Genomic DNA, 15,270 nt, shown 5'->3' on the forward strand with positions numbered 1-15,270 from the left:
CAGACATGAAACTGAGTGCTCTGAAATCAGCAGCACTGAAATCAAGGATGATGCAGTGGAAGGAAGACAGGGCTTTCCTAGTCACTGAGTTTAAGAAGCATTGAAACAACATATTTTAGCAGCTTTTTTTCTTTTCTTTATTCTTTAAAAAATTTTTTATACAATTTTAAAGTTTGCACTCCACTTACAGTTATTATAAAATATTGGCCATATTCCCCATGTTGTGCAATAAATATATCCTTGAGCCTGTGTTTTACACCCAATAATTTGCACCTCCCACTCCCCTACCCCTGTATTGCCCCTCCTCCATCACTAGTTCGTTCTCTTTATCTGTGAATCCACTGATTTTTTAAAAACAGCTTTTAAAAAGAGTTCAAAGGAAAACTTAAAGAAATTTCAAAGTTGATGAGAAAAATACTTTAAAATACTGAGATCACATGGAAATCTTCTTGGCTTTTTAAGTCAGAGGACAAAAGGACTCGAAAGAGAAATTCTGGCTGGGATGGGTGTTGTCAGACCAGAATGGAACCTCCCTAGTCCCCAGAATTTGTCTGCCTTCTACTGTGATCACTGGGTTGGGCTCCCCATGGGAACTTGGGGGCCCAGGTCTTCTTAGGTGGGAACCTGAGGCCAAGTGCATGTGACTGAGCCTTCTTCCTGCCCGATGCCCAACTCTGCCCAGAGAGGCTGCTAAGTGAGGCTGCCCTGGGTCAGTCCTAAGGGGTGGTGTGCAGGGTCAAGGGCAGCAGGGCCAGCCAGGCTCAGCCAGGCTCAGGCAAGAGCCACATGGGGGCTGGCTGGGCTCAGCTACTCCCCGACAACTGTGAAGGGGCAGTGCGTGGGCTCCAGGGTGGGGCTTATTCCTGGATAAAGGAAAGAAGGAAAAATGAGGGTGCAGAGGAGAGGGGTGGGGAGTGAGTGACTTGCCTGCAGAGCCCTGTCATTTGCTTCTGGAAAATCTTCCCAAGTGTTTCAAAGAGGAGTTTGGAGATTGAGGTATTGAGACTAAAGCTAAGTTGTGTGCAGGTCAAGTTTCAGACTTATCTGGAAATGTCTGATACACTGTTGGGCTGGAGGGGCGGGAGGCTATTTACAGGAGAAACTGAGGATTCTTATGTGAGCTCCTTCCGGGATAATGTAGAGCCAGGTCAAGAAGCTTATCCAGGTAACAGAACCTTAATTCTTGGAGGAAGGGGTAATTCTGATTACTGCACGAGTTGAGTTCTCTCCTTTCATCCCCTGCCTCGCCCCCTTCAACATTGACTCATGACTGGTTCCCCGTGGGGGAGAGATCATTGTTTCAGTAAAACTTAAGAGTTGTCAGGGAATAAGCAGCTTTATTGTGAGTCTCCTCTGGGGCAGTTAAACATGAAGGGGGAGAGAGGATTTCTTCCCCAAATCACAGTCCCGCACCATGGGGCTTTGAAACCCTTCTGGCCCCAGAGCATCTGCAATGGCTGTAGTTGGCACAGAGCAGGGCTCAGTGGCAGCAGAAACAGTGTCCCAGAGAAGCAGTGGTACCTACGGGAAGTGGTTTTGACCCATCTGCCTGGAATGGCAGGTTCCGAACGGGTGGGGAGAGGCAAGATCAAAGACTGAAGAACGGGTGAGCACGGCCTCCTTGGAGACCATGCGCTCACCAGTCCTGATGTCATTCTCCAGCACAGGAACTGGTCCCAGCCACACGCAGACTAAGGCCTGATACCTAGCCAGCCCTCCCCAGGCTTTAGGGATATGATAGGTTAATTCAGTCCTATCAGGGGATGACAGAGGTTGCAAACATTTTTTTTTAAACATCATTCTTTTGTTCATTAAATATCAGGTATCTTCTCTGTGCCAGTCACCATGGTAGGGACAGTTGAATGAGAAACACTTCCTGCTTTGAGAAGTCCATCACCTAGTACAGGGCAAACTCTGGGCTGTGGGCCTGAACTGGCCCACCATCCTTTTTTCGTAAATAAAGTTTCTTTGGGACATAGCCATGTTTATTTGTTTACGTTCTCTGTAGTTGCTTTAGTGACAAGGGCAGAGTTGACAAAGTTGGTTGTGGCAGAGACCATGTGTCCTCTAATAACTAATTTATTTACTGTTAGCCCTTTGCAGAAAAAAAAAATCACCAATCAGTTGTCCAGTGAAAAAGGCAAACAGAGAAACAGGCAATAACAATATAGCATGCTAGTCCTGTGACGGAAGTTAAGTACATGGGAGTGGGGTGGGATCAGGGAAGGCTTCCCGGAGGAGGCAATGTCTAACCTGAGACCTAAAGGATGAGTTTAGTAATTTCAGCAAAGAGTTGGGAGAGATTGCTGATGGAGGAAAACATGAAAAAAGGTCAGAAGTAAAAGCAAACATGAAGCTTGGGGCTTTGTGCAACTGGAACCAGGTGACATGAGAGCCAAGAGAAGAGGCTGTAAGTAGTGCTGGTGGCACGCCGGGGCTCTGCTCACCGTTGAGGAAGCTGGCATTTATCATGGGGGTGGGGTACGGTCTGTATTATGCTAATGATATGAACGTATTTTGCTCTTTTTTCCTTTTTTAAGACTAGATTTTATTGTTTCCAACTTACAGATGTGAAAATGGACATGGCAGTAAAGGAATTGGCATTTATAGAGGAGGGATGAATCGAAGGACCACTCAAGTGTGTTTGCCACATCAAGTGTGCTTGCACATCCTATGTGTGCTGGGAGTGGGTTCTGGTTAGAAAGTTGGAGCTGCATCCTGGCCTTGTCTCTGGGCTGCCAAGTGACCAAGACTAACTGGTGATCTCTGTGACAGGCATTTTAAGACATTTTAAGGCTCCAGAGCATCCTGTGCCCACACTCAGCCTTCCCACTGGGGCCACCACTGGGTTCAGGACTCCCTGAGCTCTGGGTTTAGCTCTACATTTGGCCCATCTTCCTCTTCCCATGCATCAAAACTTTGCCCTTTGCCATCAGGCCCTACTTCTTCTGGGGCCAATGGGCTCTCAAGTCCATACTCGGGGCGGGGGGTGGGGGGAAAACTCCGGGACTCAAGGCAACCGCCCTTCAATACCGGAGTTCGAGCCACAGCTTCCTCCCTCCCCTTCTTGCGCCCAGGGCAGACTCGCTAGGGGATCACCCAGCTTTCCCACTGAGTCTAGACACAGGCTCCCATCGATCTGCCACCATTCTCCTCCTTCTCTCCATCCAGGGGAGAAGGTTTAGCTCACGCAGCACTTTCAGCACAAACCTAACCACTCCCCCTGCCTTTTCATCAACTCTGCTTTTGACCCAGAATTCAACGCAATTCAGCAAAAGTTCACAGAGAATCCACCAAGTGTCGAGGATCAGGGATGAATAAACATGGTTTCCATGCCCTAAGGAGCTCACATCCTGATGAGAGAAATTGATTTCAGCTACCTCTGAAGGCAGCCTTCCTCTGCTGTTGTTCAGGGTGGAACTGGGCACACTCCGTTCAAAACTAGACTCAGCTTTTCCCATCTGAGATGGGACCGTGGCTGGACATGGCTGTGTGGCCTGGAACGCAGCATCTCAGACTGGTAGGGGAATGAAGGTCGGGAGCAGGGGAGGATGCCAGGGGAACAGCCGTGGCTCAAGGTAAAAGAAGTCAGGTTTGGGCCAGGCTGGGATCAATGAACAGTGCGTCTAGCCTGAGTAATGGGTACAGCACCAGGGTCCCTGGAATGTTCTAAGAAGGCAGTGCACTCCAGGGCTCAGCCACCCATCCACTCCGGGCCCAGTGAGGGAAAGAGCTGACAAACAAAGAGCTGATGTATCAGGCCCCCCAGAAAGGAATAAAGCAAGAGGACATGGAGGCAGAGGGGCAGGCAGCCCAGCCTTGTGGTACGGTAGACACACCTGTGTCAAGACTCCTGTGGGCTTTAGAAAGATGCCAGCTCTTGGAGGCTTGAGGACTGATTTTTCTGGTTTACCACCGCATCACCCAGCGCTGGTTCAAGGACACTGGGCAGTGGGGGCTCCCTGTGTTTAGAGCTCCCCATGGGAGGCTTTGCTGGGCGGGGTTTTCACTACTGCGAAATGCATGGCAATTGGAGCCTCGACACCGTGTCCCCAGCCTGAGAGCTGGCAGTCACATCATGTCCAATGCCTTCTGAGACCTTGTCACAGCCTTCGACTACTTGCCTTTCCATGGAGATTTCCAGAATCTACTAAGTAGATGCCATAAATAGACAGGGAAGGGAGCGTACGTTGGTGTGTGTCTGTTTCAGTCTCTGTACACCCCAGACACACAGACACACATACCCAGATCTACTTCATCAGAATCAGTTTGCAAACTTCACTTCTTTAGGATGAAGAGAAAAGGAAAATTATTATTAACATATCAATGGCACCTCCATGCTGGGAACAAGATTACTCTCAGGCACACACAAGCGCCCAGGGAGTCACCCGACGCTGTATTTTAAATGTGTTCTGTCTTTGCATCCCGCTCTCTCCCACCCTGCCCCCATTCCCCTTTTATTTTATTTTTTTAATTTTTTTTTATTCCTCCAAGCTTGTTTCTCTTGAAATTTCCACCTTGTGGTTGTGTACTGCTGACTTCACATTTGCTGTGGTGTGAACTCCACATCTGTGAATGGATGACAGGAAAGATTAATAGCCCTGCTCCCTTCTCCTTGACTGTGGGCCCAGCTAATGAATAAATAAATAAATAAATAAACAGAGCGCCAATCCCCTAAATAGAGACCCAGAGCCGGGGAGAAAACAGCATTTTGCTGAATCCATTCTTTAAGGAAAAACCCAACCTCTAATGATCTCCGATTTACATAGTCGGCAGTTTCTCGCTGAACATTTCACAAAGACACAAAAGTTTGGAGTGGAGGGACTGCCCCGTGGTCTTGGCAGATGGAGGCAGGGGGCCTGAGAAGCCCACAAGCCGAGCGGGGCTGGTGATGAGAAGGAGCTGATTTCCCACCCACACCTGCCTTAAGCCAGGGACCCTTGAGTCAAGTGATGATGAAGAGGGCGGCAGAGTGGCCCCTCGGGGCCTCCAGCAGTGGTCCACGCGGACCAGGCGGGAGGAAGCTCTTTCCTGCTTCCAGTTCCTGAGAAAGCAAGGCTCAGCTGTGCGAGGGTGAGGCTTCCCAGACTTGAACGTGTGCACGAGTTTCCTGGACATCTTGTTGCAGTGCAGATTCGGATTCCGTAGGTCTAGGCGGGGGAGGGGATTCATCATTTCCAACAGGAAATGATGCTGCTGGTCCAGGGGCCACGCTAAGATGGTGGGCAGAGGACAGCTGCTCAGGCTATGTCCCATCCTCTGGGGCTCTTGTCGGAGGCTGCAAAACAGTCATCCCCATCCTTCCACCCCCAGAGCTTGGTTATTATTTGGTTCTTCAACCTCAGCTAACTCCATGGACCTATTTACTCCAAACCAGCCCAAACCAGCAAGTACATCCTCTCTGAGGCAGGCATGGAGAATTCTGACCTTCACGGGCTGCATTTTTCAAGTCCTGTTGCCTTTCCCCCTCACTGCATCTTTAATGAATTCTGTCCTCGGATAGAAAGACGCTGTTGCAGGGCGACCTGGTTGAGGGGCAGCCTGGTTCGGAGGCCACAAGGGCACCTGCAGGTTCTGGTTGGGCTGACCGGAGGCTGGGGGTCAAGGGCAGTGATGCTGAGCTGGGCTCCTCTGTGCAGCCGGGAGTTTGGGAACCTGAATCCATGTATACCAGCCACTGATCTCAACCTGCTGTCCCCGGTACCTGTCAGCTCACTTTATTCTCTTTGATAGTGAAGCAGAGGGGAGACAAGTCCCACAAAAACAGGGATGAGAAGCTCACCCTGCAACCCCGGTGCCGGACGGTCCTCCTACTCATGGTTCTCTGGTTCCAGCAGATTTGGTCTAAGGAAACCAAGCAACATTCAGGAGGGCAGAGGGGCCTTTGCCCACAGAACGGGCAAGGGAGCAGACTAGGCTGACCTTCTGCTTTTTCTCATCACTCAGCCTTGATGCCCAACACATCCTTGTCCTTGATTCCTGGTCTGTGAAAGTCCCAAGGCCAAGTTATGAATCACTCCAGTGCAGCTCATTTTCCTACCGCCTGGAGCATCCTCAGATGACCACGGTCCAGCCAGAGGCAGCTGCCGCCCATCCCACTCCACCCTGGGGCCCCTGTCCAGTCTGCTCTGCCTTCACCATCCCATTCATTCCTCTGAAGCTCTGTCTGCTCATCTCTGAAACAGGGACCATGACACCTTCCTCCTGGGGTGGCGGGGGGAGAGGAGACAACACTTGAAGGTGTCTGGGCCAGGGTCAGAGTCTTTCATAAACATCCCGGACGTGGGCAGCCTCTTCCTCCCACTCCCGCCGCCCAGCCATGCCTTTTCCCCTGGGGCCCTGCTGGGCCCTAGCTGATCAGCTAACTGGGCGTCACTTCTCCCAGCTGTGTTTCCTGAACCAAATCCCATGAGATACTTGGCAAAGAAAAAGTAAAACTGGGAAAACAATTGGAAAAAACACTTCTCTTTTGAAGAGTAAATTGATTTAACCTTGCCTGATTCTGCCTTGCCCAAACCTGTTTGAACATGGCAAGTTTTCCAGTCGAATGCGTTGTTAACAACTGGGGTGTCAGGAGATGGGAGCGACGGACAAGCTCTTCCTCCAGAACCTTCACCTACAGGCGTGGCTGGTGGCGCCCCGGGGGCCGCTCTGGCCCCTGGGGAGGCTGTGTTTGGCGGGTACAGGCTTGCCCCACCCCAGGCACAGGTGCAGCTCCTTCTCTCCTGTTCTTGTCTCCTGAGCTTCTGACCCCATGATTCCCTGTGGCTTTAGCTTCCAACCCCTGGGCATTTTAGGCTTCCCCTTGGAGAGAAAGGTGAGGGCTTAACCTCACAGCCACACGGAGAAGCCTAACCAGAGCCCCCAGCTCTGCTCCGCTCCAGGGGTTCACATAGATATTTAGCCCAACCCAGGCCGTGTTGTCCGTGGCTGGCCCATGTCCCCTTGGCATTCATCATTCCAGGAGGTGCTAACTGGCATCTTGCTGTGAGCATCTGTGACTTTGCCGGAAGGATGTGTCTCTGCCCTTTGTGGGGGAGGCCAGAGTGCTGACAGGGAACACCCCTGGTATGAGCCCTCGGTAGTGCCTTTGTTTTCCGTGGCTGCTGTAACCCATCACCACCGATTTGATGGCTTAAACAATAGAAATTGATTCTTTCCCCGTTCTGGAGGCCAGAAGTCCAAAATCAGTATCACTGGACTGAAATCAAGGCGTCAGAAGGAGCATCGTCCCTTGGAGACTCTAAGGAAGAATCCATGCCTTGCCTCCTCCAGTGTCCGGTGGCTGCCGACATTCCTTGGCTTGTGGCCACATCACTCTCGTCTCCATCTCTGTAATCACATTACCTTTCTCCTCTGCTGCTGGTGTGTCACAGCTCCCTCTGCCTCACCTTTACGAGGATACTTGTGATTGCGTTTGGGGCCCACTGGGATAAAACAGAATCATCTCCTTGTCCTAAAATCCTTAACTTCATCACAGCTGCAAAACCCTCCTTTTTGCCATAACATTTGCAGGTTCCGGGGATTAGGCCCTGATATTCCCGGGGGCTGTCGTCGCCACCTGCTGCATGGGGGTTGGAGGATCAACACCCAGCTTCTTGCCTCTGGGGTCAGATAGCACAGGGGCCTTCTCCGCTGGGTCTCCTCAAGTTCTCAGAGGGAACAGAGCGATTGTACCTCCGTTACCCATAGCAGAACCCATGATCCATACTTCAGGGGCCGACGAGGGCATTGGAGGTGTACATGGGGCATAGAGCTGGTTGGCCTCGTGTAGGCATTGCTCATGTGTTCTTTGCCTCATTCCACTGTATGTGATCAAGTGACAGGTCCGGCTGGGTTTCTGATTGTGTCTGGTGAAAGATCTGGGCAATGATTTTTTCACTTCCTCCCTTCCTTTAAAACACACACACACACAGCCAGGCACCAAACGGCTTTAGGTTTTGGGAGCAGACCTGTTCTTCAGTTCTAGGCCTTCCGATATGATGTGGGGTTTGGGGGGCCAGGGATGGGGAGGCTGAGTTGTCACTTTGAATTGCAAAGTTTCTATCCATAATGCATAAAGGGGCCTCGGTGAGTGGCCGCAGCCTCCCGTGGTCCTGTGGCTCGGGGAAATTAGACAGCTTCAGAGCCCCTTATGAAAATGCAATGTATTACCGCTGCTTTTTGATGAGTGAATTATGCATCGAAGAGTGACAAATTCCAAGATGCTGCCTTTATTAGGAACTTGGTGCCGGGTGGGGTGGATGGTGCTGTCTCCCAAGCTTGTGATGGAATGTTTAATAACTTTTCCTGACTGCGCTTCCCGGAGGTGGCGTTTATAATATGTATTCCCCCACCCCTGCTTTCATTTTATCAAAACGTTGATGCTGAAGATTATTGCTCTGTTTATGCATTTTGGAACCTCTTCCTGGGTCAAAGGGCAGCATCATTTGAAATGACAAAGCAACAGCAGAAAAAAATTTTTTTTTTTAAACCAATCTGTCTCATGCTCCTGAGACCTTGGACTGCTCGGGTTTTTTTAAAGACCCGTCTGTTTGGAGGAGTCAGGCCCTTCCTGAACTTCAGGCCTCCAGGCAGGAGACAGTAAGTACTATCTCCTGCCATTCTTCTGACAGGTGGGGACTTGTGATGGTACCCAGGGTACAAGAGTCATTTCCCCCAGCGGTAGGGACAGGAGAGGCTCATGGAAAACCACTCAGGCATGGTCTGAGCATTGCACTCCTGATGGAGGCTTTGGCCCAAGTCCGACCGTCATGGCAGGCGGGGGTAGGTGCTGGGCCTCTTTTAAGGTTTGTCTCTAATAAAAAAGGTTTGGCAACTGGTACTCCTGCGTGAGGTGCTACGTCCAGATGTCCCCGGATCTGTGCTTTCCTGCCATTCCCAGGATATTCCCAGCCTAGTAACCCAAGGGTTCCTTTTAGTGAGCATTCTGACTGCATCACTCCTCTGCTTTGACGTCTTTCATGGCTCCCCATTGCTTATGGGATGAAATCTAAATTCTTGAGCCTGCCCTGAAAGGTGGAGGATGATCTTGACCCATTAACCTTGTCAGCCCTCTTGTTACACACCTGGCTCTCCCGCCACATGCCACTCAACCAGGCCACCGTAACTTTCACGCTGTGTCACACTGCAAGTCCCAGAATTTGCTGGGCTCTGACCATTTCACAACTGCACACATGCTGTTCCCTCTGCCTGGAATGCCTTCCTCTGCTTACCTGTCTGGTAATTTCTCAGCCATCTTTTAAGACCCAGCTTTGATGCTGCCTCCTATGGGAAGTCTTCCTTGATTTTCCAGGCAGAATGAAGTCTCCCCGCCTCCCATGACCATGTACTCACTGGGTTTGCACATACCTCCATTATAGCAGTAATCGTATCAGATTTCAATGATTGGCGTGTGTTTCTCCCCACTTTGTTTCCAGTATAACTCCTAGATTGAATTGGTGCTAAATGCACGTTTGCTGGTTTTGTGGCATCTTGGGTTACCTGATATGACTCTAGGCTACACTCAGTCACCTATTACATGCCAGGCACTGCTAGAGCCTGACCGTTTATTTCCACTACCTATTGGCAGTGGGACTTTGAGCAAGTTCTTAACCCCTCTGCGCCTCAGTTTCCTCATCTGTAAATGGGTACAATGCTTAGCACTTATATATGGCAAGTCCGTGATCATTAAAAGGGGTGATATATGTCCTGTGTATCATGACAGCCACTGTCAGCACAGGGGCTGGCGTGCTTTAAGCACCTAATTAATATTAGCAGCAACAACCATATTATTATCATAATTATATTGTATTAGTAGTTGCTAATATTATATAATGTATTTACTATAATATAAATATTATTATTATTATCCATGTTTCCCGTTCTCCTTGAACTGGCTGGGCCGCCATCCTTTCCTGGCTGCTTTGCCCTGCACTTGGCAGATGGGATGTGGATCATTTTAATTAGGTTTTATTGGGCCGTTATATGGGTCATAATTGTGGCCATTATTCATTTTCATGGGGCTGCTGACACAGCCTCGATTTCGACGTGATGATATCTTGACGAGACAAGTCACCATATCAAAAGGACCCCCCGTTTGAGGGGCCGGAGCTGCGGCAGGAAAAGGGCCCTTCTGAGCCCCAGAGGCAGATTCGGAAAAGATTGTGCCAGGAGTGTTCATCAGACAAGGAAGAGGTAGCGGCTCATGGTGGTACCCTAGGCGTGGGTGTCGGGGCTGCCCCCTTGGGAAGTGGGTCATTTACCCCACTTGGCTGTGTGCTCCAGGCTCACCGCTGGATGCCCAGTGCCTTGGACTGTGTCCAGCACAGCTGGAAAAACCCTGGCTGAATGAAAGCTACACTTCCAAGTGCTCAGGAAGGCCAGGGCGCGGGGCGTGGGCAAGCACATAGGCTTGTAATGGTGAGCTGGGAGTCAGTGGCCTGTGATTCTCTCGGGAGCTCTGAGCAGAGCTCAGCGAGGCATTGACAGTGGGGAGAAGTCAGTGCAGGCCCATAGCTTGGTCTTGCCCATGAGCCCTAACACTCTGGATCAGCATGTGCTTAAACTTAGAATAGATGGATTACTGAATCAGGACATATTCACTCACCTCCCTTAGGGGTAGAGTCATATTTCCCTGTACCATTGATGTCAGTCTTGCTCAGGTGACACCAAAACATTAACAGACTTGACAGGAGAAGCAGTTGTGAACATGCCCGTGTGGTCGGCTCACACCCTCTGCGTGGCTGGAGATTAGCTGTCATGAAGACACAATAGTCCTGGCATGAATGGGCTTGGAGCAGACCTGAACCCAGTTTTCAGCCTGAAGCCAAGGGCAGACGAGTTTCTGCTGGAGGTGGAGCCTAGAAGAGCTGAACCCAGACAACCTGTGGACCTGGGCACAGAAGGGTGGTTGTTGGAAGCCTTTGCGTTTGGGGGCAGCTGTTACATAGCATTGGTGTGGCCATTGCTGACAGATACAGAGCCCTGGGGCAATTCTACTGGAATTCATTTCACATGTGGGGCTTCAATATGAAATTATTTAAAATGAGAACTCAACTGTTGAAAACTGGTTGAAAACCCCTAGACCAGTGGCTCTCAGACGGAAGTGATTCTGTCCCCCAGGGGACATTTGGCACTATCTGGAGACATTTTTGGTTGTTACCGCCCGGGGCTGGGGGTGTCTAGCGGGTAGAGATGAGGGATGCTGCTAAACATTCAGACAGGGACAGCAGGGGTGGGACCGAGAACTCTGCTCTGGACTGTAAGGACCTCCAGCCTCTCTGCTCCCTCCCTCCCTTTCTCCTTCCATTCCCCCCTAACTTCCTCCTTTCTTTCTTTCCTTCTCTCTCCCTCCTCCCTGCTTTTCCTACTCACTCCCTCCTTCCCTCTATCCTGAATGAGACAGATATACGGCCAGCCCTCAGGGAATTTATATTGAGTGGGGAACTCAGACATGTAGGTGTGAACCAGAGATGTAATTATGATAAATGCTATGCAGGTGGCTGTAACAGAGAGTCACAGAGGGGACCAGGGTTACAGGGGGTGAGCCGGGAAGGCATCTCTGAGTGGCTAATAGTTCAGTGAAGGCCTAAGGAGGAGAGAAAACCAGCCACGGGTGAGCCGATGGGAGGGTGTTCAGGCTGTGGGAACAGCACGAGCAGAGGTGTCAGGTGGGAAGAAGGTTGGTGTGTTCCAGGAACCACAGGGGGCCCCTGTCTGATGCGGGAAAGGTGCAGGCCAACCCTGCCCTCTCTGGCCTGGGGCTGGAGTCCGCTGGCCGATCTGCACGCCCCACCTCTGCACTGTGGAATTCCAGAAAATGCCAGGTCTCTCAGGGGCTCCTAAGGGATTCAGTTTAAGGTGGGGGAGTTGCCTCCATGCCATGTTCAATCCATTTCTTTTGAAACAGGGCTGAATGTTGAGCAGCATTCACCCTAGTGGAATTGGAATGTCCTCACACGAGCACCCCAATCCATGGCAGATTTGGGGTCACTCTGCCCCACTCTGTTCTCAGGACAAAATCCAAGCTCCTTGCCATGACCCTGTGGGCCCCTTGTGATCCGGTCCTCGCCAGCGCGCCCGTCTCATCCCATCCCGCGGGCTCCGGGAACCTCAGGGGTACCTCTCCCCTTCCCTGCGTCAGAACAGGGCTCCGTCTGGTTGTGGTGACAGAGCAGCCGCACGGCCTCCTCTCTCCTCCCAGGACACGACGAGCCCTCTTTGGACTCTGTGTCTTCAGGCTTGCTGTCCTCTCGGCCTGGAACGTTCTTCTTCAACCATTTTTATGCAGTGGGCTCTGGTCCATCCTCCAGGCTTCTGGAAACCTCTTCTCTGACTTCCCCACCCTAAATGGTCACCCTCACCCCGTAACTCTCCATCTTACGCCCTGCTCATGTCCTCTGCGGCACGTGACACACGTTGGGACTCTTCTCTGTATCCGTGTTTGTTGTCCTTGCTCGTCTTGGTCACCCAGGATGAAGCCTCGCGCATTAAAGTGCTCAATAAATAAACCCACTCTGCCTGGGTGGGTGACCAGGTGGAAAGTGATGAAAAGTGCATTAACCCATTGCTGGCCAGAGCCATGGATCAGAGCAGCAGTGAGAAGCAGAAAGTCCATGTGGCTGGGTCATAAGGGGTGAACGTGTATGTACGACCAACAGGCAGATGATGGTTTGAATTGTGCCCCCATCCCCGATTCATATGTTGAAATCCCGGCCCCAAGTACCTCAGAATGTGATCTTATTTGGGAGGTCTTTACAGAGCCAATCAAGTTAAAACGAAGTCATTAGACTGGGCACTAATCCAAAGTGACTGGTGTCCTTATAAAAAGGGGGGATTTTTTTGTTGTTGTTTTCAGCTTCAATGGACTGAGAGTCAACAACTCTGCAACCCCAAGTGACGCATCAGCATGGAGGCTGGAGAAAGTCACATGAAGATCAAGGCAAAGATGGGGGTGACTTGTCTACCAGGAAACCAAGGACCACCAAACATCGCTGGCAAACCACAGAAGCTGGGGAGAGGCGTGGAACAGATGCTCCCTCAGAATCCTCAGAAGGAACCAGCCCTGCTGACACCTTGACCTTGGACTTCTGGCCTCCAGAACTGAGGCAAAGAATTTCTGTTGCTTAAGCCGTCCAGTGTATGACCCTTTGCTATGATAGCCCTGGTGATCCAATACAGACAGGCTGGAGGCAAAGGGCCTGCCTGGAGGTGCCGGGAAGGACTCTGTTTGGGTGGGAAGTGGGCTGGGGCTGGGGCTGGGGAGGTGGCTGAGGGTGGGGCCAGGCAGTGATGGAAGCTGTCGTCCGTGCTGGCCTGGGACCCTCACCTGTAGCCCTCTGCACACGCCAGTGTGTGTGTGTATGTGTGTGCGTGAGTGTGTACGTTGGGGATGTGGGGCCCAGAGGGGAGCCAGAGCCAGAGGTATAATGAGGACGTGAGAAGAAGTGCCTCGGAGCTGGCAGGACCATCTCACCCGGAAGTGAAAAAAGGAGCGGCTGGTTGGCTGTGACTTCTTCAGCCGAGCTCCCATCCCTAATTACCACCCAGACTGAGCCTCGGAGCGATGGCAGCCTGATCCATCTGCAGCCTCGGAGATGCCCAGGATCCACGCCAGGTGTTGGTGTGCAGGTCCTCGTGGCCAGTGATGATGAGAGGACTTTAATTAGAGAGCTAATTACTGTGACTCCAGTGGAATGTCCGCAGCCTCCCGGCTGGTCTGGAGCAGGACTCCCTCTTAACTCCGGCTCTCAGAGCAGCACTTGAGTGTGGGTGGGTATGTGTGTGTCCAGGATGTGTGTGTGCGTGTGAACCTGGGTGTGTGTCCGCCCACTCACACAGGTGTGTTGTGTGGATGCGTGTGCAGCCCTGTGTGTGCGTGTGCACAGGTGTGGATGAGTTGCAACGTGTGCGTCGTGCATTTAGACTTTGGCATCTTTGTGTGTGCAGGTGGGTACCTGGGACCATGCACAGACATGTGTGGTCACGGTCATGTGTATGTGTGCAGGTGTGGGGGGAAATACACACGTGTGCAAGTGATGTGTATGTGTGCAAACTCAGATAATTTTTTCCCCTTATTTATCAATAGAGCTTTGGTGAATCTGTGTGTGTGCACGTGTGTATATCCTGGTCATTGTGCACGTGTGCATGTGTATAATGTGTGAGTGTGTGTATAAACGGGGTTTCAGCCAGGTAGCACCTGTGTTTGAACTGGGCTCTCGCGGGCTTTGCCCAAGGAGGGGAGAGTGTGGAGACCTCAGGGAGTGGGTGGTTTGCAGTGAGGGACTTAGCCTCACCCTAGTGGCCTGTTTAGTTGTGCTGGGCCAGTTTGGGAGACTGTTCTGGCCAGCCTTCCAGGGACAGGGCTGCAGGTTTGGCTCAGGACACGGGTGGGTGGGTAGTTCCTTGGGGACAGCGTGAGTCCTCCCAAGGTGAGCCCTGAGTTTCCTCCTTTGTGTGAGTCTCCTTGGCCATGGGGCTGGGCCCTGGAGGGCCAGGGACGCACGCCTCCCTGTGTGAACAGGGAGAGAAACTCCAAGAGGCTGTCATGATGGGATTTCAGGGAGACAGCTTTATGAAGACTTTTGAGGGTTAGGGGTAAGAAAATTGAAAAGATCTCTTTCAAATGCAAAACAGAATTGATAAGATTTAAAGTCCAGATGAGCTCAGGGCCTCAGACTGGCAAAAAGGAAATGGGTGATGTTTGCAGAGATGGCGTGGTCTGTTTGAATGCTGAGCACAGGGGGGTTTTAGGAGGCTCGGGTGGACGCAGTGGGGCTCCAAGGGCTGTGAGAAAGGCCCGGGGAGCCTGTAACGACCAAGAAGAGGAGATAGGCTGTGTGCCCGGGGCTTCCAGGGCATGACTGGGTCTGGCCAGAGCCCCCTGGATGGTGAGCTGGAACGGGGGAGAACTGGAGACTTAACACACTGAAAATGTTGATGAGCTTAATCTTGTGTCCTCCCTTCTGTTGTGTAGATCGTTTCCCAAGGCGTCTGCAGGACCCGTCTCACCCCCACCGGGGACCAAGGATGCAGGAAGAGAACAGATATTCCCTAGATGTCCTGGGCAAGTGTTTCCTTGGAAGCTCATTCAATAACCCTTTGCTTTGACTGTCTGACTGGTGTGCTGGGAGTTGCGGATGGTTCACAGCTCACAGACCCAGGTGCTCCTGGACACCCTGCCCCCTCAGCTCCTTCAGGGCCCTGAAACAGGAGCATCTGGCATGATCCCCCCTGTGGAGAGGGCTGGAGGGTCCTCGAGCAAAGTAATTCCTTAAGTCGTCCTAACCT

General features: G+C 51.5%; 1 long non-coding RNA gene across 2 annotated transcripts; it reads left to right on the plus strand.

Moving 5' to 3' along the window:
- Positions 1–11,530: 11,530 nt before the first annotated feature.
- LOC140687282 (uncharacterized) lies at positions 11,531–15,041 on the plus strand. Of its 2 annotated transcripts, none has more exons than XR_012061472.1 (3): positions 11,531–11,596; positions 12,839–13,088; positions 14,957–15,041. It is a non-coding gene; the product is annotated as an uncharacterized lncRNA (long non-coding RNA). The 2 variants fall into 2 exon arrangements; XR_012061471.1 differs by having other exon boundaries at positions 11,587–11,662.
- Positions 15,042–15,270: the final 229 nt, after the last annotated feature.

This window comes from Vicugna pacos, chromosome 19, assembly GCF_048564905.1.
Source record: "Vicugna pacos chromosome 19, VicPac4, whole genome shotgun sequence".
In the NCBI taxonomy this organism is placed as follows: Eukaryota; Metazoa; Chordata; class Mammalia; order Artiodactyla; family Camelidae; genus Vicugna; species Vicugna pacos.